Source organism: Phalacrocorax aristotelis, chromosome 6 (genome assembly GCF_949628215.1).
Source record: "Phalacrocorax aristotelis chromosome 6, bGulAri2.1, whole genome shotgun sequence".
In the NCBI taxonomy this organism is placed as follows: domain Eukaryota; kingdom Metazoa; phylum Chordata; class Aves; order Suliformes; family Phalacrocoracidae; genus Phalacrocorax; species Phalacrocorax aristotelis.
Genome location: NC_134281.1, coordinates 20,022,507 through 20,046,869, shown reverse-complemented (window position 1 = coordinate 20,046,869; position 24,363 = coordinate 20,022,507).

Genomic DNA, 24,363 nt, shown 5'->3' with positions numbered 1-24,363 from the left:
TAACTCTCATTCAGGCAAAGCAAGTTAGGTGATTTTACTGATAAGAAAGATACAGGAAACACTCAAAAAACCATTTTTTTCTTTCTATTTAGAAGAACAGATATTTTTTATCCTTCACTCCAATTCTACTAGCCAAAACAGTGAAGTTTTGAATCCCAGCAGCAAAATACAAGAAAAACAAAACAGATGTGATTCCACCCTCCAGGTGATGCAAAACTGCACAAACTGAGTACATAACCCTTCCTTGGTGTATGGACCTTTTAATACAGAGTGTACCATCACCGCTGCCAATTTGCATGCACAGCTGTACTCAGGTCTGGAAAATGGTTAATTCCTTCTCCACAACTTTAATTGTGCCACTGCTTTGCCTTGCCTACGACAGGACGGCAGAGCTTCTACCTTTTCTCAGAAAACGGCTGATTAGCTGAAGAAGATGTTCCTTTCTTACTTCTTTGCTCTGGACATACTGTTTCTGCAGCCATCAAGGCCTAACTGCACAAACTATAAATAATACCTAATCCTCAAGATGGTGATTAAACTTGCTTATTATTGCTACATCATCAGATACCTGCCTCTTACACTATGTCCCACATGACTGAGGTGTAAGAAAGGAAGCATTTAGAAGAGCAGGTCTGCCAACAGGCTTTAGGAACTACCCTCTGAATTCCTGATGAGCCAGTGAAGAATTTGCCCCCAGCACAGAGGATAGAGCTGCTCGCATCCCAACCACCCCCCTTCCACAGCCCTACTAAGGATGGGGAGATTCTGTGAATATTCATCGAGGCCAAAGCGACCCCAGTTGTACTGTACACCTGGCAGTTTTCAAAAAAGCTCCTGCACATTTGCATACAATGTAAAGCACAGAAAGGTGTAAAGCAGTCTGACATCACCTGGTGCCATGGAAATTCAATAAACTACAGAAACAAATGTAAAACCAAATGTAAAAACCGTACCAATTCACATATTTATGCTTTCTTTCCCCATTTTATTCAGGCCATATTCCACTCTCTCATCTTTCACAGTTGCTGTTTTCATCTTTTTCACTCCCTGGATTGTTTCCACTCCTTCTTTTAAAAGAATACTTTCTTCAGATGATTTGTAGACTTTGCAGATTCCCTCAGCTTTCCAATTCTTTTATCACATATTCCCTCCTCATCTCACCCATTTTCCACAGAGGACTTCCAATGTCTTTTATTTCCCCCAATTATTTGCCCATTTTCTTCTGGTCCCAAGAAAAATGCACAATCATGTTCTAAACTAAAAGGAACAGCCACTGCAAGGGCAGTCAGTCATTTGCCTGACCTCATACCACTGCAGAGTTAAAAAAGCATCTTTCCCTTTCTTGTGCTTCTCCACGCCCCTCCCTACTTCTTCTGGGTTCTCAGAGTTTGAGCATGAAACCAACAGAAAATCCATCCAAACAGACATAGCTCATTTCTCAATTAGCTTCTTCAGCCACCACTAAGGTAAATGCTGCATTTTTCCAGCAAACCCCTTGTGTCACAGGCTCACCTCTCAGGGCTTAATTCTGTACACATCACCAGCAAGTATTTCTGTCCAGCTAGCATAAAATGCAAAGCCATTTCCCACAGAGTTGGTTTCCAAACAGAATTTTGTTTGCCAGGATTTGCCTTTATCAATACTCAGAAATTCTCCACTTGCCTGTTTTCATCCCCCCGCTACAACTATCATAGCTGGGCAGCCAAAAAATGTATCACACCAGTTTCCCCTCTACTGTGACAAATGGCAGTTCACCAGTGGGGCTGCTAGGACCAGGACTTCAGCAAAAAACCCTGAAAGCCTGATCCAAGCAAATTGCGTCAATACTCAGTGACAGTAGTGTGCTAGTGCCTTCACGGCCAACCAGTATATCAGAAGCACCCAGGTGGTATGCTCATCTTTCAAGTCCTTTCCTGTGTCTCCAGGTGCCCCGCCTTGCTTTCATCTGCTGCTGAAACATCTGGGTAGCCCTGTCTCTTCTCACAGTGCCGTCTAAAGAGACGACAAAGGATCTAAGTAACAACATAATATAAGCTCTTATTAAAATGCAGTGAAAAACAGAGCAAGAAACCATGGTATAACCTAAAGCGTTAAGCTGCTTTAAGTCCAGACTGGAGCATCTTCTTTGTTGCTCAACATGGAAACATTGAGCCAGTGCCTATCTGGAAGGATAGAAGGCAGCTGGAACAGTGCAGCATTGGAGAGCTGCATTCATTCTCCTCCCTTTCTTAGGAAGGCTGAGGAAATTAAACTAGATCCAAGAACCCTTTCTTCTCTGTTAGCACTCATCTGCCACCAGCTTTTTTGCAAGACAGTCCCTCCCATCCTCTTTCCCTGCGGTCACTTCTGCCAGCTGCCAGGCTCTTCCAGGAAATCAGACAAGACAAGAGCAGAATCACTCATCCGCCAACCACCTGATCACACAGTAGGGGCAGGAGATTGTAAGAGGAAACTCATTTTTAAAGAGAAGCTTTTTACAGCTTCTTGGGATCTGGCTTCTGTGTAGAATGACACGCAAAGAAACTCTTACAACACATACACATTGAGGAATTCAGATTAGGGAAGTACAGAGAGAAGCAGAGACAGCTCTGAACCGAGCTTGAAAACTTGCAGATCCTCAAGTGCATGTCGTAAGATGAGAGCAACAGGTTGGTACTAGGAACTAGGAGGAAAAAACACCACCTTTTACATCCTCCTATTTGAGGAGCTGCTGAACATTCAGTATAAGCTTTTTTTTTTTTTTTGACATGCTTTTAGCACTCAAATTTGAGGTGGGAGGGGGAAGCAAATGACCACCAACATAGCAAAGCAACAAAAATTGTCTCACCAGGGTCAATCTAGAGTAACTGACTGCAAACAGAGAAAACGAACAAATGTATTTTAAATGGATGAACTTAACTCAAAAATATCAAAACCAAACAGAGCCATAAACTCTCATGCCATTAATATCTTGTAGACCTATTTTCAATACTTCTAATTCATATCGTATGCATACATAAAGAGTGGCAATGCAATTTCATGATCTTAAATGTCAGAAGGGTTAAATAAGAGCTGCTGAAAAAGTCCATAACTATAATCAATCTGAATAGCAGTAGTGCCTTGTGCACTGTTGGGAATGCTTATTTACAGTTTGCTCCCTGCAGCCAACGTAAAGAACAAGAGATCAGGGATTATAACTCATGGGCCTCTGAGGCAAACTTGCATTTGATTTACTGAGTGAAACTTTCCAAAGCTGGTCATAAAGTTCCTCCTCATTTCCTCCTGGCTCATATGCAGCCAAATACAGCTACACCTGAGAGTGCCTTTGCCATCCAGTCCAGAGGCTGGGATTCACTTCCTAAACTTTCAAAGGCTGCACGGTGTTCATAAGTGCACAGGGGGCAAACACTCACTGTCCTGAACTGCAGAGCTAGGAAAGATGAATAAAACAGAAAATATGGGACAGTTTACTAAAGGTTTGGTCCATGACTCAACAGTTTGTAAAGTCTAACAAGGAAAGGCTTGGCAACCTGGAACTGATGTAAAAATAGTGCCATTTTTAACAAATCCAAAGCCAATCAAAACCATGTAATAAATCCACTGAACTTCAGGTTGTTACTGCATTGTGTTGCAACAGTTTGAAACTTCCCAGAACAAAACTTTTGTGCACTGGACAGAGCCATTTGCACAAAACAGAAATATCCACTGCTATTAACACAGTGAATTCTATGTAGATACACACAGCCGCAGAGACCATTCCTCCTTAGAAGGCAGAAATGATATTTACCTGAACATGTATACATATGTGTGCAGCCACACACAAACGTAGCAAACTGCATGTGTATGTGTTTAATAAATTGTACCAGCAAAAGCTTCGGTAAGAGAAAGTCATGGTCATGAACTTGTCAAAGCAAAGAAATAAACCAAATGCAGCTCTTTGGGGAAGAGGGTATGGAAAATGAGGTGTCTGCAGACTAGATTTTTCCTGGGCTCAGATGACTTCATGGTAGAGACAGGTGAAGCGAAACCTGACTAGGGTAACTTTAGCCAGAGAGAGTGAGATAGAAATAAACAATATTATTCCTGGAAAGAAGGGGTAGTAGCTGTCCCTCTGCCAAAGTGCACTCCAGTCCAGGGCCTATTAGTTGCGGATTCCTTTCTGTGCTCCACCTCCCAGTGTCAGGGCAACAGTCCCAGCTGTTGACGTCAAAGCTGCCTTTTGTTTGCTGCGCAGACTTTCCCCTTTTTGCAGGTTTAGCAGACTGAGGCACGGAAGCAACTGGCCAAAGGGCTCTATTCGGGCCAGATTTGCCACACCAGCCTCCAAGGAAAGTCCTCTCCCACATTACTAATTTCAACCTTTCCAGTGGGGGAAAAAAATAATTAGTTCAGTATGTCTAAAATGGTTTACATCTAAATTGTCCTCTTGCTAACCTTTCCTTCTATTAGTGCCCTGTGTTTTATCTGTTGTGGTTTTGCCTTGCATTATTTAGATTGCAAAAGCTGCCAGGCAAGGACTCTTTCCATAAGCATAAGACAAGACTGTAAAACTACTTCTTCAACTATCAGATATATTCAGAGAAAATCCTTGCAGAGACAGGGGGATAAACTCCCAGTTTTCTAGGATAGCACACATGGATATCAGAGGGGGAAGGAAGAATGAGACCAGGTGCTATTACGAAATCCTTCCACTTCTCTGAACTCGGGACAGCTAGAGCCAAACTAGTTGTTTTCCAAAGTTAGCAGAGGAGCCTCTCCTCCGCCAGTCACGATGACCTGGGCACATACAAGCCATTCCTTGCCCTTCATATCCACCTGACTGCCTGTCCCAAAACGCAAGCTATGCTGTGGGAGTATAGGGAAAGAGGGGCCTGTGGTAGAACTAGCTGTGTTAGGTCAGGCTTCTCCTGCTAAAGAGGCCCTTTAAGATACAGTTATAGCAGTCACAGTAAAATTATGACACTCCTCAAATAAATTCAACACTCTATTATATCCTATAGCTTTTTTGTTTAAAGGCTGAAGATTGTAGGTCACTGAACAGGGGGCAAAAAGAAATGGAAAAATGCAGTCACATAATACACACAGAAATGGGCACAGTAAGCAGCTGCTACGTATTTCTGAGAGGAGATGCCAGTCTTCTCACATGCTCAGAGTTAAGGTCTGACCACATTTGTAATCCCTCCTTTCAACAGTAATAAGCCTGACGCTTGCTGGGATTTTCCACAATACGGCCCTTCTATTCCCCCACTGCTGAAACTCCTAAACCAATCTCCCTCTGTCAATGGCAGAGGCCAATGCTCTTAACTCCTGTTCTCCAAACACAGGTGTGCTGCAGACTCTCATTTTTTCCCTTTCTGAAAGCTTAAAGCTGGAGAACCTTTGGTATCTTTCCTTCTTGTAAGACTCTCAAACTATTACTTTGTGATTCTTGCATGAGTACTGTCCCCGGCTTTGCATACCTGGGCCTGAGTGGAAAAACATGACTATTATCTCCTGGCTAAAGCAGAGGGCCATCACTACTGGGACACAGCATTCCTAGGCTATTAGTAGCCAACAGCTGAGCAGGTATGCTCCTGCTAGTGAAAAGAAAGAGGGAAAGGGTGAGAGTGAGAGGGGGAGGAGGAAAGAGAGGGGAGGGGGACAGAGAAGAGGGGTGAGAGAAACATAGGGAGAACGAACGAGGGAGAACGAGACAGGACAGGTGGGGGGAGTCAGACGTTTCTATCATATCTGCTGTCAGTATCAGAAAGCTACATGCTCAAACCAGGCCAAAGTGTTTCATCCCTTGTAAAGCATTAATTTGTGAGGCAGAATGCAAGTTGCCTGCATCTCAATGGAGCCTGGTCATCCCATGCCATCCTACTGATCTGTACAGAAAGCCAAACTTCCCAAAGAAGTAACCCATGCACAGTTCCATGGGACAACTTATTCATTAACTAGTGCGAGTAAATCTTCATTCAACACCACACATACTGGGTAGAAGGAAGGAGTCCCAAGTGGAGTCTCATACAGACATACTTCCCCCTCCTGTCTTTCAGCCAAACTACAAGCATACAAACAGGGGAATGGGGTGTCACATTTACTCTTTTTTAAGCTCCTTGTAGTGTTTTCAGGGAAGTCATATTAAACAAAATGGAAAGGCCTGTTCATTTTTTCTTGTTCTCTAAGAGCAGGAAGACACAAGCTAGCAGGTCAGTAGGATGACTTTATATTACTGACTTAAAAGTGCATGTGCATGCTATCGGGGGCAGATGTCAGGAAGTCCGCCAGCTGCTACTGCCTGATCTAGAGCTCTGGATGGGAGTGCTACACCAAACCAGGCTCTGACTTTCTATCAATGTGTCTGGGAAATGCACGCTGCCAGTCAGGTCACTGTGGAGATAAGCAGACCTTTTAGGCCTCATACAGATCCTTCCTCTAATATAAAGGCTGGACAAAATTGAGCCCTGGGGGTGACTAGCAACTTGAACTTAATTTATGTCACACGGCATGCTCTAAAACTAGGCTGTGGTACAGAGAGAAAGAATATTTCCAGGTATTGAAGAGACAGCTATTCCAGTAACTCAGCATTCCCCTCCCACTCCACCAAAGTAGATGAGCAAGTGACATGAGGCTTATTCCAAGCACCCTGAACCCGGGAGTCAGGTCTCAAGAAATCAATTGACTGAAATGCTAGTAGTAGGGGTGTCAGGGTGGAATGATTGCATGTGGCTGGTTATTGGCCTTTAGACTGTTGACCCTTTAGAAAGTCATATTTTCCAAGCTCTCCCTGTCACTACAAGGGCTGAGAATCACATCTTTTTTAAAAAAAAAAAAAAAAAGAAAGAAAAATCATATACTATCTCATCATGAGGGACAATTATGACTCCAGAACCAGAGGTCTGAGGGAAAAACAGTAAGTATGCAGAGAGCTAACAACTACCGGACCATCCCCCTGATGGTGAAGATAGTTTATAGGCTGGTGCCAGCTCTCTCAAAGAGCCAGCAGCAAGGCAAGCCCACCATCATTGCCTAGAAGATCTGCTTTTAAGCAACCAGCTGGCTCCCAGGGCAGAATTTGTGCCATAGCAGCTCTGCCCACTCCCAGCTCCCACCCATTCTCTGCCTTCTAGACTCAGATCATACAGGAAAAAGCTGCCTACCACAGAATGGTGATCATTTATATGCGTTTCATTTGTAAATGTATTATGGGGTGTTAAAAAATATAGAACAGCCACATAGCTGAAAATGTTTGGCCGGGTCCTAGTTGTCTCAGCAAGCCAAATAAAACTCCTACTGCCTCCCCAGCACTAAGCAGTGAGTGGCTCTTTGTGCACTGCCTGTTGAGCAGCATTGGCTTCCCACCTAAAACCAAAACAGACAAGGAACGCGGGACAGGCGGTACCATGGCTTGCAGGCCACAGCTGCCTTGACTTCCCTGTTTCTGTCACTTTGTTTTTTTTTTTTTTTTTGCCTGTGATGTTGGTGCAGAGACCTAAGGAAACAACTCCTGGGAGGAAGTGAGCCAGGAAACCTGTACCACGTCGCAGAGGGGAAGTGTGACTCAGAGGACACGGTGCTTGCAGCTCCCCTGCACCCTGGAGGAGGTGATAAGATTGTGTAATCCCCAAGATAACTTGCTGCACATCCTAATTCTGCTGATCCTCCCAGGGGAGGGGTGCCTCTGCTGAGTACTGTACATTAGCTGATTTCTTAGAATAAACTGTGACAGCTCCCTGTGAGCTCATTGCGTGGGAGGGGGGATGCTGGGCTCCCTGCCTGCGCTGTCAGAAGAACAAGGAGCCACAGAAGCACTGAATTTATCATGAGCACAGCAAAGACCTGGCAAACCTCTTGTTTAGTCTATTTGTTCTTCTTTCACAGACAAAGAGTGTAGGGACATAAGTACTTGAAAACAACAGAGGAACCAGATAAAAAGCAGAGGGGAGGATTTAAGAAAGAGAATTTGAGAAAGAAGAAGAGGACAAATGTGGTGGCAATAGGAGGGCAAGAGACAGCCTGTGTGTTCAGGACTGGTGAGGGGACAGTTAGGGAGAGATGCATGTGAGATACTGGGAGGAAAGAAGCCAAAAGTGTAGGCCAAGCGAGGGAAGTGAAGAGAGCAGAGAGGGGATGGAGAAAAGATCATAGGGAGAGTCACTTAGGAGTGATGAGGGAGGTACAGTGAAAATAAAATGCCCCTAGGACTGAGAGAGCAAAGAAACATTACATTAAGGCAAAGAGGCTACCAACAATTTTGAGTTCTCAGTACACACCAGAGGCAGGGTTTGTGTTTCTGGGTCTCTGTTCATCTGTGTAAGGACCATTCCTGAAAAACAACCAGACCCCTAAAGCAGGGAGATGGAACAAGATTTAAAAAAAAAAATCACCCTTTTTCAGCCATACAGGGTTGTCCTTGTTACCCCGCTATGAATGAGCAGGCATGAGCAGCATTAGCACTCACAGGGTCATCCCTTTGCCTGTGTCAGTATAGCACCTGGTGCAAAAGGGTCTCAGGACACAAGTAGGCTTCTAGAAATTTCTGCTGTACAAGTAAAGCTCTCAGGCACCTCAGGGAGCTTGATGCCAGCTGAACTTCTAAACTCCTGCCGTCTGCTCCCCAGAGACAAAACATGCTTACAGAATTGCTTTTACAAACAAACTACTGAATATGAATGAAGAGAGAAGGAAACGCTCACTGTCCCAGTTGCAGGCACAGCTGGCATGCGTGCACAACGGAGCACTTGCTGCTGCTACTCTTGGGCTTTCACAAAAACTTCTCACAGTCAGAAAAGGCTCCATCCTGTCCCAACTCACCAGTGTCAAAATCCACTAAACAATCATGAACACAGCATGAGTTAGGGAAAACCAGGCCTGATTATACAGAAAATTAACTCTCAAGAAGTATGATTTTCAGAAGGGACTGTTCTGCACTTCCCAGGAGAGCTTCACTCTCCAACACGCAGGTACACTCTGGGGCTGCAGCTGCACAGGGGCTCTGTCCATCTGAAGTAGATCTAAACTGTATTTCAAGCACCGTTTCGGAGTCCTAACTGTGCACAACATGGCACTAAAAAATACCATGCAGTCTTTCAACTGCAAATTTGTTATGCTATTTATGTTTGAGTCAGGAGCCAGAAGTGACCAAACAATCATTTTCGGAGACTTTTACCCCAACTGATGGGGCAGTGAAGGTGCTGCCTGAGACTCAGAAGACCTAAAGCCCATTTCCATTTCTGCCCTGACCTGTCAGCTATCCTGGGACAAACCACTGTGCGTCCTTGGGCTCCAGGTCCCTTTTCTCCCTTTGCTTGACTCACTGGTATCAAACGCAAACTTCCTGGGCATTGGCTGCTGGATAGTATATGCCTGTAACATTAAATGCATCCCAGACTGCAAAATGCTAAACGGTTCTGTAATGGAAATAAGTGCTTTAAGTTTCAAGCCTGGTATTTCTTACACAAATGTCACAGCTCACATGACCTAATGTCCCAGGGCTACTGAGCCTGGGAAGAGGAGCTCTGTATCAGAACTGCACACAGGGGAACAGGCAACTGACCCTACAAATTCTGGTAACAGAAAAAATAGTAACATTTTTATCATAAAACCCAAGCCAAAGGAAATTCTTATTCCTCACCCATGAAAATTCAAGGCTGCTGGAAAACCAATTTGCAGGAAATTTGTTATCATGGGTTCAATGAGACCCTATACTGTAATTCCTTATTTCACTGTGATCACTCTCTTACTCAGAAATAGGACTGTATTTTGTTCCTGCAGGCAGTATCTGTAAAGCCATAGTGCAAGGACTGAAACTATTGGTATCGTGCTTTATAAGCGTGTGTTAGTTATTCTGCCCCCTGCAAACACTTACCTACCTGTGGGCACAGTACAGGGATGAAGCTGTCCAGCTGAGCAAGTACTCACAGACTTTTGTTTAAATAATGTCTTGTAAGCCTGACTCAGCAGCTGACACCTCCTTACCACACAGGATGCCTGCACTCTTTTGCAGCAGCTCTGTTTTTCCCTTTGAATCTGTGCTAATAGGAAAGCATCAGGTGGAAGAGTTTATTTTTCTAGTTACTGTTTTTCAAGATGCTGCCTGGCCTAGATCAATTCCAAGAACTGAGGCGGTTGAACAAAGACACTTTTACAGGCTCATCAGCAGCATGAACATCACTGGTCTGGCAGCTTCCCACACTGTAGCAAGAATTTGTACAAACCAAAATGAGACCACACGCAACAGAAGGGCTGAACAGCACATGCTGGGAACTGCCAGCGACAGCACCTTCAGGACCTCTGCAGACACCAGAAGCGGCAGGCGCCCTCCAGCACCATGCTGTTACACTTCCCCAGATTACATGCTCGAGTAGAGAAACCTCCCCACCGCTGTTTATCCAGGCAACTAACCAAACCGCAGTGCTTCCACGGCGGTGGCAGGGGGAAGGCAAGAGATACGGTTGTTCACTCAGTTCCCTACCAAGAGGCTCTATTGGACAGGATTCACACACCACAGCCTCTTTTCTTCCTTGCAATACTACAGGTTGCTGACTATGAAGCCTGAAACTTGAACATCAGTAAATTCCTTTAGGGAACAGGATGGGGCACAGCAGAGACTTGTAAGATCCCAGTGCTTCAGCCCTTCTTCCTTCATCCCCCATGCCAGGAAAAAAAAAAATAAAAAAAATCAGTCACTTCCACGAACTCTGCACAGGCACAAAAACCACCTCAAAAAGTCATCTCATTACATGAAACTACCAGTACCAGCTTAGAAACAGTGAATTTGACATCCCAGGCTACCCCAACCACTTCTCCTTCTCTTCTTCTTTGTGTATACGTCCAGGGTGTGTTTGTTTTCTTTCCTGGATTAACGCACTGAGGAGCTGAAATCAAGGGCCAGCCCTCATCAGAGCTTGACTGAGAAAGTAAAGCCCCCAGGCTGACCAAAATCAACCCGATGACCTGCATCAAGTGAGAAGCCTAAGGCAATTTTAGGTACAGAGGGAAAGGAAGGAATTTTCTTTCTTCCCTGAATAAAAAAAAAAACCACAAAAAAAATTGAAAGAGAAAAACCTGTGGACTACTCGTGTTCAGCTAATTGCATCCATGGAAATAGCAACAGAAATTTCTGTCACCTTAAGGTGTTTGCTGGATCTCACCAGATTCATCACAGCCATCAGACTCAGATAAATTTGGCACTGGGGCTATGGCTGTGACAGTCACAGCTGTGGAATAACATGCTTTGAGTCAGCCTGAAGGAAAAAGCAAATAAGCCAGTGCATTTCCAGTGATCCAGTAACAGTTTGTGCTTCCAGAGAGCTCCCTGCCTGGGGACCCTACAGGCATTAATAAACCCTCACAATCCCCAACAGAACCACAGTATCGGTACATCCTGTAGTACCCATAGGGGAAACTGAGGCATCAGAGAGTAGTGCTTGGCCCCAATCATGCAGCAGGAAATGGAATCCAAATTACAAGGTTATAAACTACAAACTGTTCCTCCTTATTCGTAACACAAATGCAGATCCCCATGTAAGTAATTTCATTTAACTGACTGGAATTTACCCCATGCCATGCACAGTCTTTATATGCCTCTTAAAGCACATTATCAAATATGTTGTGCACCAGTACACAGCACCATGCTGTAACTGCCCTTTCAGGGTATACCTGAACCAGGACAATTTTGGGGGAGTCTGTGGCTGAGAAGTTCTTTGCATTCCAAAAGGCACTTTCCTTACTGAAGCGCAGAGCCCAGGGAGGATATGGCCACTAGATCAGTCTGCTGGATGTACAACTGCTCATGCTTCAATTCTGATAGGCAAGATAAAAAAATAAAGGTGGTCCTAGCATAAATCTAGTGAATCTGAGTTACATCAGGGATACATTTGGCCGATGATGCGACACTGTATTTTAGAGTGGCTTCCAGACACATGGCCCCAGCGAATGCCCCTTTCTAAATGAGCACACTTTGTAGCCTCTGTAGCATCTCTTGGTGCAGTGAGGGTTAACCCAGGCTAGTGAACAAGAGGGATGAAGATCAGCTCATCTTTTCCATTCAAGCAGAGCCTGCTAAAGAAAATGCTGGTTTCTCGATGCTCAGTGTCTCAGTGACTTCCAGGAACAGTGAGCTAAACTCAGCTGCTCTTCCCAGCACCAGCTGAGGGGGCGGCAGGGGATGGAACACAGCCCTGTTCTTGGAAGGCAGGAAAAAATAAGGCTCCGGCAGAGCTGTACAAACTCTTCTCCCTCCCTCCTCCTCCCCTCCCCTTCCCAAAAGCCTCTTTCAGCATCTCTAATTCCTCACACTACAGCTGGGTTGGTTTTTCCTTTCATCAAATAAACACAGGAGCAATATAAAAAAACTGCAGGCAATTCTCAAGCAGAGAGAGGTTAAGTTAATCAAGTAAATAAACAATAAGCTTATCTCCATGAGCTCCCACATGCCCCATGATTTTGCTCAGGTTAGTGCATGACCTACTGTACTTCTTAACATTTTCTTGTTAGATAAACACAGAAAGATATAGAACCATCCAGCTCATGGAAACTATTTTTGGCTGATTTATCTTCATGCAATACAAATTCCAAGGGATGATTGGATATTTGGACTTCTCCCAGCCTGGCTGACTGTGAAGGGAGCAGACAGTAACCTCATTGCTATTCTTCCACAGAAACAAACATCTTTTAGAGTTGACAAGTATCTGGCTTGTAGGTACAGTACTCTGAATGAGATTCGGTGAAATAGAGCAGTCACCAGCTGCCAGGAATGCAAGGATAGCCTCGAGGCACACAAAAAAGGAAAACCGGAATCAGATTGAGTTTGTTTCACAGTTCCCCACAAGCTGCCCTTGAAATACAAGGCAGCAGTACTGAGCTGTGAATAGAGGGAGAAGCCCTGCTGCAAAGTTTGCAGTCAGCAGTGCAGCTGGATGAGAATTTGCACCATCTTTTATACAGACTCAAGTCTGACCCTGCTGAAAAAAAAAAGAAAGTCCATGTGACTTGTGTAGATAGGCCTCAACTGAGCATCCAGCAAACTGTCTCCCCTGTCAGGTGCATTGGCCAACAGGCTCGGAATTACTGGGCCACACACCAGCTCAGACTGTCGCTGGTCACCCCAGGACAGGGCCATGGAATGTTGCCACAGAGGCGTTGCAGAAGAAGCTGTTGCCTGAGATATACAGTAGCTGTTCAGCAGATAAGACATCTGCCTCCAGCACAATCAGTCTCTCACCTACTACAAGTGCTCCATGCACTTAAAATGCTGTAGTTTTCTGTTTGTTGGGTGGGTTTTTTTACCTCTGGATGGAAGAAAAATGCAAATCTGCATGGTTACACAGGACTCTGAAGTTCCCTGCAATGCCAAGGCCATGTGCACATGTTTAGAAGACAGGCAGACTTCAACATTATGTTCCATGGATTTCAGGGCTATAAAAAACACATAGGAAATAGCACAGAAAGCAATGTAGTATCAGCAGCAAACTACAAGATCAGTTTACAAGTTGTTGAACTTGCTGATTTCTGGGTTCTCAGACACCAGCTAAGAGATTGAAGCACTCTGCTGTCCCTGCGGGACTTCTAAACTCCACCAGCATGATGCACCATTTACCCCTCCTACCTTCAGTTAGAAACAGGAAGCAGAGTTGGCCAGTAGGCTCATTTTTAGCTGTGTGAAACTGTGATGAACCAGCTAGTTGCCCATAAATCAATGTCAACGTGCTCATTTACACTCTGTGAGAAATTGGTTCATTAGGTAGAATTAAATAGAGACCCAAGCCACACCATTTAAATTTGAAGAGTGCTCTTGAACACCCTGTTCAGTCCAGGAACTGGGATTTGCTTGGTGCCTTCCTATATTTAGCATACAGTAATGTAATTGAAGCAACAAAATTAGACCCGCAAATAGACTGGTTTCTCAGTACTTAATCAAGGACCTTTTCCTAGAACTGCAGAGGGCTGAAATTAAAAGAAAGGAATGTGCAGCAATCAGCCCCATAGAGGCAGGAGGAAACTACCATGAGTTTAAACTCCAAACACACGTTCTGGCCAGCTCAATGTACCCTTGTTTAAATTAAATGTGGCTTCACAATGACCCAGGCCAGGGATTGCATGAAACACTTCAGAGCGTGTGACCAACGTACAAAGAATTACTGAGCAGATACAACTCTTACGGTCTGCAATTCACTGTATAATAAGAATGTCCTCAGACCCCTATCCTTAACTGATGAAGGAAACAACAGGTCTGAGGTACCTCTGCAATAGTCCTAATATGTTTCTGTCAGCAGCTTCTGAGAACAGCAACAGATATAAGAAAGGAGTGACCCAAAGACAAATCCAGTGTACAAACTACATAATGCACAAAATAGGCAGCAATCATACTGCAGCAGCACTTAACAATAAAGAGAGGAAAGGCAGAAGCCTGCAGCACTGCATTCATTCATATTCACTATTAACAGGTCTTACAAGATACATTAGAAGACTCCATTTTCTGTCCTTTTCTTCTTAACCTTCTAATTTGTATGGGGGGCTGAATAGGGCAATTAAATCTAAAAAAAATCTCTTTTCTGTCACCAGTTTTTATATTACTATTAGGAAAAATCTCCTCTTTGCATTCTAACCTAACAACTGCCAGAAGAATAAGACAAAGAAAATATTCTCTAAGCAGAAATACAGGCAGACATTTAAGAAGTGTTGAAATGCTTCCACAACTGTCAAAGCTTGCAGCTTACAGTGAATGAAAGGGAGCTTCATCTTCATGTATTTCCACAATATCAGCATCACAAGCCTCACAGTACCAGTTAGGACATGCAAAGACATGGATGCAGAGCTAAGTCAGAGGAAGGTCTTTTAAAATATATTTCAGAGCTGTATTTTCTAGCTTTGGCAATATCCTCATCAGCTCTCACTGTCCGCAACTGTTCTACAAACTGATAGAACAGCCTGTCATGTGTAGAGTATACCCCTAGAGAAGTTCTCCAAACAGCTTTTGCCAAAAAAAGTTTTAGGACTGAATTTACCTCCCACATATAGAAGCTACTGACTTCTCTTGGCAAATTTTTCCTGCGTAAGGTGGGATCTCTATTGGGTCAAGACAGATGAGGTAGAAAGATTAAGAGTTCTTTTGCACTGGTTTCATATACTGCATTCCCACTCCCTGCTATTGTGGGAGGCAGAAGGTGAGGACAGAGCAGGAGAAGTTGGAAAGTAAGGAGTGAAATAGGACATGGGAGCCAGACAACAGCAGTGTAAATATAAATCAGCCATTGTGCCTTTGATTCACCCTGAGGCAAGACAGCTGAGAAGGAAGGGCTCAGTTAGCTCCCCTCCTGGATCACTCACTCGAAGCTCCAGATACCAAGAACTGATTATGTGAAGCCACATAAGGGATAGCATTCCTTGTATGGTGCAGACCTTTTTCAATGCAGTCTACAAAACATTATAGTGTAAATAAGCTTCCATAAATATTAATAACTCAATTTGTAATTCCATTTCTAGTTCTGTTTCTGCCATTCATATAATAATTAACATTGCTTTCACATCATCATTAAACATACCAGCTTGATTGTAGGAAAAAAAGATTAGGCCAAGAATCTTATTCGTAATAAAGGGTGACGAATAATATCAGGTGCAAATTGCAAAGTGTGAGAATGCAGAAACTGATTGCCCTAACCTTCGAGTTAACCTAACAACACAAAATCCTGTCTGATATTCACAGATACTAGTATTTCCTAGAAGAAAACCAAGAAGAAATCATTTAAATTATGGAACACTCACTGGAGACCTAAGTACATTTGAAAAAACACTTGTCAAATGCAATTCAGGGAAACACACTCCAGTGTTTTTAAAAAACCCCAAGGTACCTTCCTATTAAGGCAATGTTAAGGAAATAGAAGTGGAATTACCACCTCTGCCATTGTGGTGAAGCCATTCAAGCTGAGGACAGCAGAGCTGTGATGGAGGGTAAATGAGAAGCTGGGAGGCAAAGTTCGTGGGGGAGATGGGGGACTGTGCAGGCGTATGGACAATAAATATATTTTGTCATACAATTCAAAATGGAATCAGCATGTGAACTAGTTTAAAGCTTCACCTTTAGCCTTCCCTTCTTTTTCTCCCCAAAGGCATGCTCTTCCTTTGAACTGGCTTTTCCTTACTGCTGTATGCTTTTGGAGCGAGGAGCTCAAAGGCACTGGCTGGTAAGTGGCACACAGGCACATCTTTCCTGTATCTTTGAAGAGCTTCCTTGGGCAACATGTCACTCTTTTACGCTCTAATTTCTTACATAGGAGCAGTCTGGGATTTCGCACCTTGTCCAGGCCTTGAGCCCCTAGCGGGCAAGCCCCTGTTAGAGCCCTTGCACACAGCCAGCACATAGAAAGGCCTTCCTATAATTAGTCTTATGAATCCTTTTTTGGAGTGGGAGCAAAGGTGGGAAAATTCCCTCAGCTGTAAGGCATGCTCTCTACAGAGCATCTGAGCCCTGCAGCTGGACAGTGTCATGGCAAGCCCAAAAGCTCAACAACGAGCATACATTTTCTTTAGCAGGGAGGCTCGAAGCTCTACAGACTCCATGCTCCCTTCCTAGACCATCAAAAGAGGAATTACCATTTCAGCATCTGCATCATCATTAGAACACTCCCAAAGGAAATTAATTTGTAAGTAAGCAGGAGTTTAACTCACTGATAGACAGAATATCCAAGAATAACCAGCATGCTACCACCTCCCACTGACAGTTAATCCAAAATTGATACTGCTTTGGGGGATGATGGCTTTGAATCTCAGCCAGCTCACTTCCCTCTCAAACCAGCAACACTTTGTGGTCTTTTTTGACACAGGGCCTTTTGGGTTGGTGGTTTGGTTTTTTTGTTTGTTTGTTTTTAATTCAATCGCTCTGAATGAAGTATTCTTAAAGAAGCTGAAGTGTCATTCTGTCCTGTAAGAGTCTTGAGAAGCCTTAACTCCAGCAGGTACACAAAGGCATCATCTCCCCCAGGGCTTGTCTCTAAGCCCACAGAGAAAGAAGAGCTGGGGAAGAAGTCCTTCAGTCTAAACTCCCCACATGATTGTTTTGCTTGACTAATCCAGTTCCCCTTTTGGCATATTGAAACCCCAGCCAAAAATCCAGTGTCCTGGATTTCCGCAGTATTAAAAATTGCCATCTGCAAACCACCTTTCTTCTTAGAACCTCTGCTGGGGCTCTTTCCTGCAAGTTATCTGAATGTGTACTTTCTAAAATGCTTCTAACTAGACAGTGTTTTATAATACTTTTTCTTGAGGCCTACTAATTTAGAAATTAATTCATTTTCCTTTTATGACTAGCATATTATTCTGCTGTCATCCAAACACAGATCAGAAATACTTACTAAATGCTTCTACTTATTTTCATTATCATTAACAATTGCACCATTTCCATTTCAAAGAGGCCTTACACAATTCTTCTTCTGTTTCAAGCAGAATATTTAAATTCTTTATCGTCCTTGAAGATAGCAGCCAAGGATAACTTTACATATTCCTTTTCATTTCCAGTTTTCTTCACTTCATTTCTAATTTATATTAACTGCATCCCACTCTCCTTCCCCTTCCACATTGCTTTTACTCTTTTGCTCCTAATGCTGTCTTCACCACTGAACAATGATCAGCTTTTATGAAGATGCCTCTTTCCTGAGGGCAGAATCTCAATTCTTTGCCATATAATACACTGTTCTTAAAGAATACCTAAATCTACCTAAATACCTACATTTTCCTACAAAACATTCCCCAGATTTAAGTCACAAAGTCTTTTAACTAGGTAAATTATATGCTACATTATTAGCTGGGAAAGTCTTCTTTTTATTTAGATTTATCTCTAACGAGGTCACAGTCACGCAGAGGCTACCAACTTCCAGTCCCGCTCTGACATCCTTTGCCCCCATGTGCTGAGTCTGTTAAAACACTATCCAATGATTCCTTGAAGGCCACACAGTACATAAATCCTTCCACTCTAAGAGGCTGCACCCACTGATTTGCATAACCATCACGCACTTATCTTCTCTGGATGCAGATTCCTGGAATCCAGTTGCACAACAGCCACTGAATCAATGTGGCAGCAGGGACTAACAGATGCCTCCACACCCACCACCAAGTGAGAACATTTCTGCTCTCCTTGGCATGCAGAGCATCCTCCCGCTGTTTTGACTGGGTGCTGCACTTAGAGTTAGACCTTAAAAACGTGCTCCCAGAATGGGTGTGAAAGAAAGGGACAAAAATATCATGGCTGGAAAATAGCAGAGAGGGACAAAGTAAGAGCCTGAATTCTGCACAGTGCTAATCATGATGCAGGTGGCAGCTGGGGATTGAGACCCCACTGCCCCTGGGGGACTCCAGCAAGGACAAAAAGAAAGGCAAGGGAAGAGATCATCAATGAAAGGAGTAGAAATATCTTATTGGGTCTCTATTTGGGGGCAGAACCCTCCTAGGTGGAACCAGAGGAGAAAAATAAGAATGGAAAAGGGTCAGATGAACAACTGCATTTACTAAAAAGCTTTTAACTTCTAGGATCACAGATATCTCATGCCACCCAACAAGAAATCGTTGTTTTCAGCATTCGATTAAGTGTTTTGTCAAGCTGCTGCCTCCTGGCACCTTCACTGAACCATCCTGTGCAAAGCCAAAGACAAACCCCTTCTGAGTGGCCAGCCGCAACTGCACAAGATACCTCCAGCAGGCTGAAGTCAGGCCCATCAACCCTTCTGCCCAGGAAACTGGGGTTTTCACTAAATCTTACTGTGGGACCACATCTGGCCCCAACCCAGATACTTGCCTACATCTCTTGCTAATATTCCCAGGTCAGAGTATGAAATGATTCTTCAAAGTTGTTCTTTGAAGAACAGCATTTTCTGGTCCTGGAGAAGGGTAGAAAGAGGTAGGAAAAAAACTGGGTTTGGAATTTCACTGGACAAATCAGTCATTCTTAAAGGAGTCCCGGTACTTGGTGTGTTCAGAACTAATGACGAAAATCAGGGTAGCTTAAAAATTGCCCCCCAAAATCGCCAAACACGATCAATGCTATGATCCAGCCAAATCCTTACCCACATCTGAGAGTGCCCAAGACTTCAAAGGGAAGTAAAAAAACAAATAAACAAACAAAAATCTATTACGTAGAATTAAGGAAGAGGTTCTTTCAAAGGTTTGTCTTGTGCTGGGACTTTGACTTTTCTGCCTTCCCCAGCCCTCTCTCTCCTATCTTGCCATTTTTTGCACAAGAATTCCCAAAGACAGATCCTCAAGAATATAGCAAAGATCACAGAATACACCCATTTGCTGGAAACTACCATGGAGAAGATTCAGACTTAAAGGTAAAGACAGTTGTCAGTGGCTAAACAAAGGCTGTCAGCCTTCTCACTACACGACCAGCCACTAAGAAGTGAGTGCTACAACCAGCACCAGAGCAATTCAGTATGTCTGTCATAATATAACTGAGGTTGGAATGGATCTCTGGGTTTCATTCAGTCCATCACGTTAGCTCAAAGAAGGGATAACCTCCAAGTTAGACCAGGTTGCAGAGGTCTTTGTCCAATTAGTTTGGCTGCAAATTAGTTAGGCTGCAAAACAGGAGACATATATGAATAGAGCAAATACTGGAATAAACTGCTGCATTTGCATATGGGCATTTCCCATTTGTAAAGTGAAAGTATTGCTACAAACCAGGGCAACTGTTAAATCACAATTCTTGAAAGCCAAACTGGTGCTTACTCTTGGATGTGGAGAGCAGCCTACCAGCAGGGAGAACAGCCAAGGGCTTCCTGATGATCTTCAAGTTTCCTTAAGTTGTTTCCAAATGGTACACTACACTCACAGGCAATCAATATCAAATAAAATTGACAGGTTGTCTTTTGAATGCTAGACATATTTGAGTTATGGGAACAGCACAAAGTCATAAAAGAATTATCTCAGATTAACATACCACACAATCACATTTCTTTTAAAACCTCTTGTCGTGGTTTAGCCGGCAACTCAGCCCCACACAGTCGCTCGCTCACTCCCCCACCGGTGGGGATGAGGGAGAGAATCAGAAAGGTAACGCTCGTGGGTTGAGATAAGAACAGTTTAATAATTAAAATAAAAAAACAACAACAAAAATGCAATGGAAAGGAAAACAACGAGTGGCATGAAACCCAGGGGGGGTGGGGAGGGGGATGAAACACTGAAACAAACTGCACACGACGCAGCCACTCACCGCCTGCTGACCCGACACCACGCCCCCCCGAGCCACAACTGCCCCCATTAATACACTGGTCATGGTGTCACATGGTATGGAATGAACATCCCATTGGCCAGTCGGGGTCAGCTGCCCCCGCCATGGCCCTGCCCCTCCCAGCCCCCCCCGCCATGCAGCAGAGCGCAGGAAGCTGGAAAGGTCCCTGACCACCACAGGCACCACAATGAAGAGAATTAACCCCTTCTCAGCCAAAACCAGCACATTCTCCACCCCTTATTCCATACCATTTACACTATGCCCAGGTCCCATATGATCCAATACAACCTTACCAACCACCACCCCTCCCCTTCCCATCCTTTAACATAATACACAGACATCATTCCCTTAGTCTATAGACCTTCCCTGTAAAACGTCCATAAAAATGTCCATTGAGTTCACCCAGTCCATGACTCTAGGCTACATCTGTTGTATCAGTCTTTCAGGGTGGGAGAGACGGTGTGTGTGGTGTTCGGTTGCTGCATACCAAGTCAGTCTTCATTCCGTCACAGCTGTACTTTGCTTCTTCCATGGATTGGGAGGCTTGTACTATGATATCATTGATACAACACAGAGATGACACATAATATTAGCAGTTCACATTGTGCCATTCAGTTCATTGGCTGTTTTCACCCAAAATCAAATCCCCTTGAGGCACACATCAGATTTCTCCATCCTCCCGCATCACCCACCAAGCGCACCCAGGTCCTCAAGCAAAAGCAATGCCACGAATGGGTTTGCCTTTGCCGGAGGCAGGAAGAACCCAGAATGTTTTGCCCAGCATATTTTTTACGTGCACTACAGGGACTCTATCCCCTTCCAAAGTTTGTAGGATTTCTGACTGGGCAGGGCCAGCTCGATTGGCAGATCCCCTCGTGTTGACTAACCACATGGCTTTTGCTAAATGTGTATCCCAGTGCTTGAAAGTTCCACCCCCCATTGCTCTCAGTGTAGTTTTTAACAGTCCATTGTACCATTCAATTTTTCCTGAGGCTGGTGCGCGATAGGGGATGTGATACACCCACTCAATGCCGTGCTCTTTGGCCCAGCTGTCTATGGGGTTATTTCAGAAATGAGTCCCGCTGCCTGATTCAGCAATCTCTGGGGTGCCACGTCACCACAGGACTTGTTTTTCAAGACCCAGGACAGTGTTCTGGGCAGTGGCGTGGGGGACAGGGTATGTTTCCAGCCAGCCAGTCGTTGTTTCTACCATTGTAAGCACATGGCGCTTGCCTTGGTGGGTTTCTGGGAGCGTGATATAGTAAAATTGCCAGGCCTCTCCATATTTATATTTCAGCCATCGTCCCCCATACCACAGAGGCTTTACCCGCTTCGCTTGCTTGATTGCAGCGCACGTTTCACATTTGTGGATAGCCTGTGCAATAGCATCCATGGTCAAGTCCACCCCTCAATCACAAGCCCACCTGTATGTTGCATCTCTCCCTTGATGGCCTGAGGTGTTGTGGGCCCACCGAGCTAGAAATAGTTCATCCTTATGTTGCCAGTCCAGATCCACCTCAGCCACTTCAATCTTGGCAGCCTGATCTTCCTGCTGGTTGTTCCGATGTTCTTCAGCGGCCCGACTCTTGGGGATGTGAGCATCCACGCGATGTACCTTTACAACCAGGTTCTCTACCTGGGCAGCAATATCTTGCCACTATGTGGCAGCCCAGATGGGTTTACCTCTCCACTGCCAGTTGCTTTGCTTCTGCTGCTGTAACCAGCCCCACAGGGTGTTTCCCACCATTCAGGAGTCAGTACAGAGATAGAGCACTGGCCACTTTTCCCGTTCAGCAATATCTAAGGCCAGCTGGATGGCCTTTACCTCTGCAAACTGGCTCGATTCACCTTCTCCTTCAGCAGTTTCTGCTACTTGTCGTGTAGGACTCCATACAGCAGCCTTCCATCTCCGGTGCTTTCCCACAAGGCGACAGGACCCATCAGGGAACAGGGCATACTGCTTTTTATGTTCTGGCAGTTTGTTATAGAGTGGGGCTTCTTCAGCATGTGTCACCTCCTCTTCTGGTGATAATCCAGAATCTTTGCCTCCTGGCCAGTCCATGATCACTTCCAAGATTCCCGGGCGACTGGGGTTTCCTACCCGAGCCCGCTGGGTGATCAGTGCAACCCATTTACTCCACGTAGCATCAGTTGTATGGTGTGTAGAGGGGACATTTCCTTTGAACATCCAGCCCAGCACTGGCAGTCAGCGTGCCAGGAGGACCTGTGCCTCAGTACCAACCACTTCTGAAGCAGCTCGAACCCCTTCATATGCTGCCAATATCTCTTTTTCAGTTGGAGTATAGCGGGCTTCGGACCCTCTGTATCCCTGACTCCAAAACCCTAGGGGTCAACCTTGGGTCTCCCCAGGTGCTTTCTGCCAGAGGCTGCAGGTAGGGCCATTCTCCCCAGCCGTGGTGTAGAGCACATTTTTTACATCTTGTCCTGCCCGGACTGGCCCAAGAGCTACTGCATGAACTATTTCCTGTTTATTCTGTTCAAAGGCTTGTCGTTGCTCAGGGCCCCATTTGAAATCATTCTTCTTCCGAGTCACTTGATAGAAAGAGCTTACGATCATACTGTAATTTGGAATATGCATTCTCCAAAAACCCACAACACCCAAGAAAGCTTGTGTTTCCTTTTTGCTAGTTGGTGGAGACATGGCTGCTATTTTGTTGATCACATCCATTGGGATCTGACGACGACCGTCTTGCCATTTGATTCCTAAGAACTGGATTTCTCGTGCGGGTCCCTTCACCTTACTTTGTTTTATGGCAAAGCCAGCTTTCAGAAGGATTTGGACTATTTTCTCTCCTTTCTCAAAAACTTCTTCCGCTGTGTTGCCCCACACGATGATGTCATCAATGTATTGAAGGTGTTCTGGAGCTTCTCCCTGTTCCAGTACAGTCTGAATCAGTCCATGGCAAATGGTAGGACTGTGTTTCCACCCCTGGGGCAGTCGATTCCAGGTGTACTGGACACCCCTCCATGTGAAAGCAAACTGTGGCCTGCACTCTGCTGCCAGAGGGATCGAGAAGAATGCATTAGCGATATCAATTGTGGCATACCACTTGGCCGCCTTTGACTCCAGTTTGTATTGAAGTTCTAGCATGTCTGGCATAGCAGCACTCAATGGCGAAGTGACTTCATTCAGGCCACGATAGTCTACTGTTAGCCTTCACTCTCCATTAGACTTCCGCACTGGTCATATGGGACTGTTAAAGGGTGAGTGAGTCTTACTGATGGCTCTCCCTTCAGTGGATGAGCTCATTGATGGGAATCAGAGAGTCTCGGTGCAATATTGCTGCCGGTGCACTGTTGTGGTGGCGATCGGCACCTGTTGTTCTTTGACCTTCAGCAACCCCAGAACAGAAGGGTCCTTCGAGAGGCCAGGCAAGGTAGACAGCTGTTTAATTTCCTCCATCTCCAAGGCAGCTACACCAAAAGCCCACCTGTACCCTTTTGGGTCCTGAAATACCCTCTCCTGAGGTAGCCTATGCCAAGGATGCACGGAGCCTCTGGGCCAGTCACAATGGGGTGCTTTTGCCACTCATTCCTGGTTAGGCTCACTTCGGCCTCCAATACAGTTAGCTCTTGCGATCCCCCTGTCACTCCAGTAATACTCATGGGTTCTGCCCCTATATAGTTTGATGGCATTAAGGTGCCCTGTGCACCAGTGTCCACTAAAGCTTTATACTCCTGTGGGTCAGACGTGCCAGGCCATCAGATCCACACAGTCCAGCAAGCCCGGTTATCCCTTTCCTCCACCTGGCTGGAGGCAGGTCCCCTCTAGTCTTGATCATGGCATTCACAATCAACTTCCTGTAAACGTGGATCACGAGTCTCTCTATTAAGCTCAGAAATAAAATCAGCACTTCTACTCCTCTGTCTGGGGACTTGCTCACTGGAAACTGGAGCAGCAGCTTTCGTGGAAGAACCTCCCTGAGTGATTGTTCTTACTTGCAGTTCATGTACCCGTGCCTCTAGGGTCGAGGTAGGCTTGCCATCCCACCTCCTCAGGTCCTCTCTGTGGTCACACAGGTAGAACCATAGGGTGGCCCGTGGTGTGTCTCCTCTCCTTTGAGCCAAAGGACGCTTATTCCTAACAGCTGAGACACTACTCTGTAGAGGTGGGGAGTAGGACATATCTTCTTTAAGTTGCTGGACCTCTCGGGATAGTT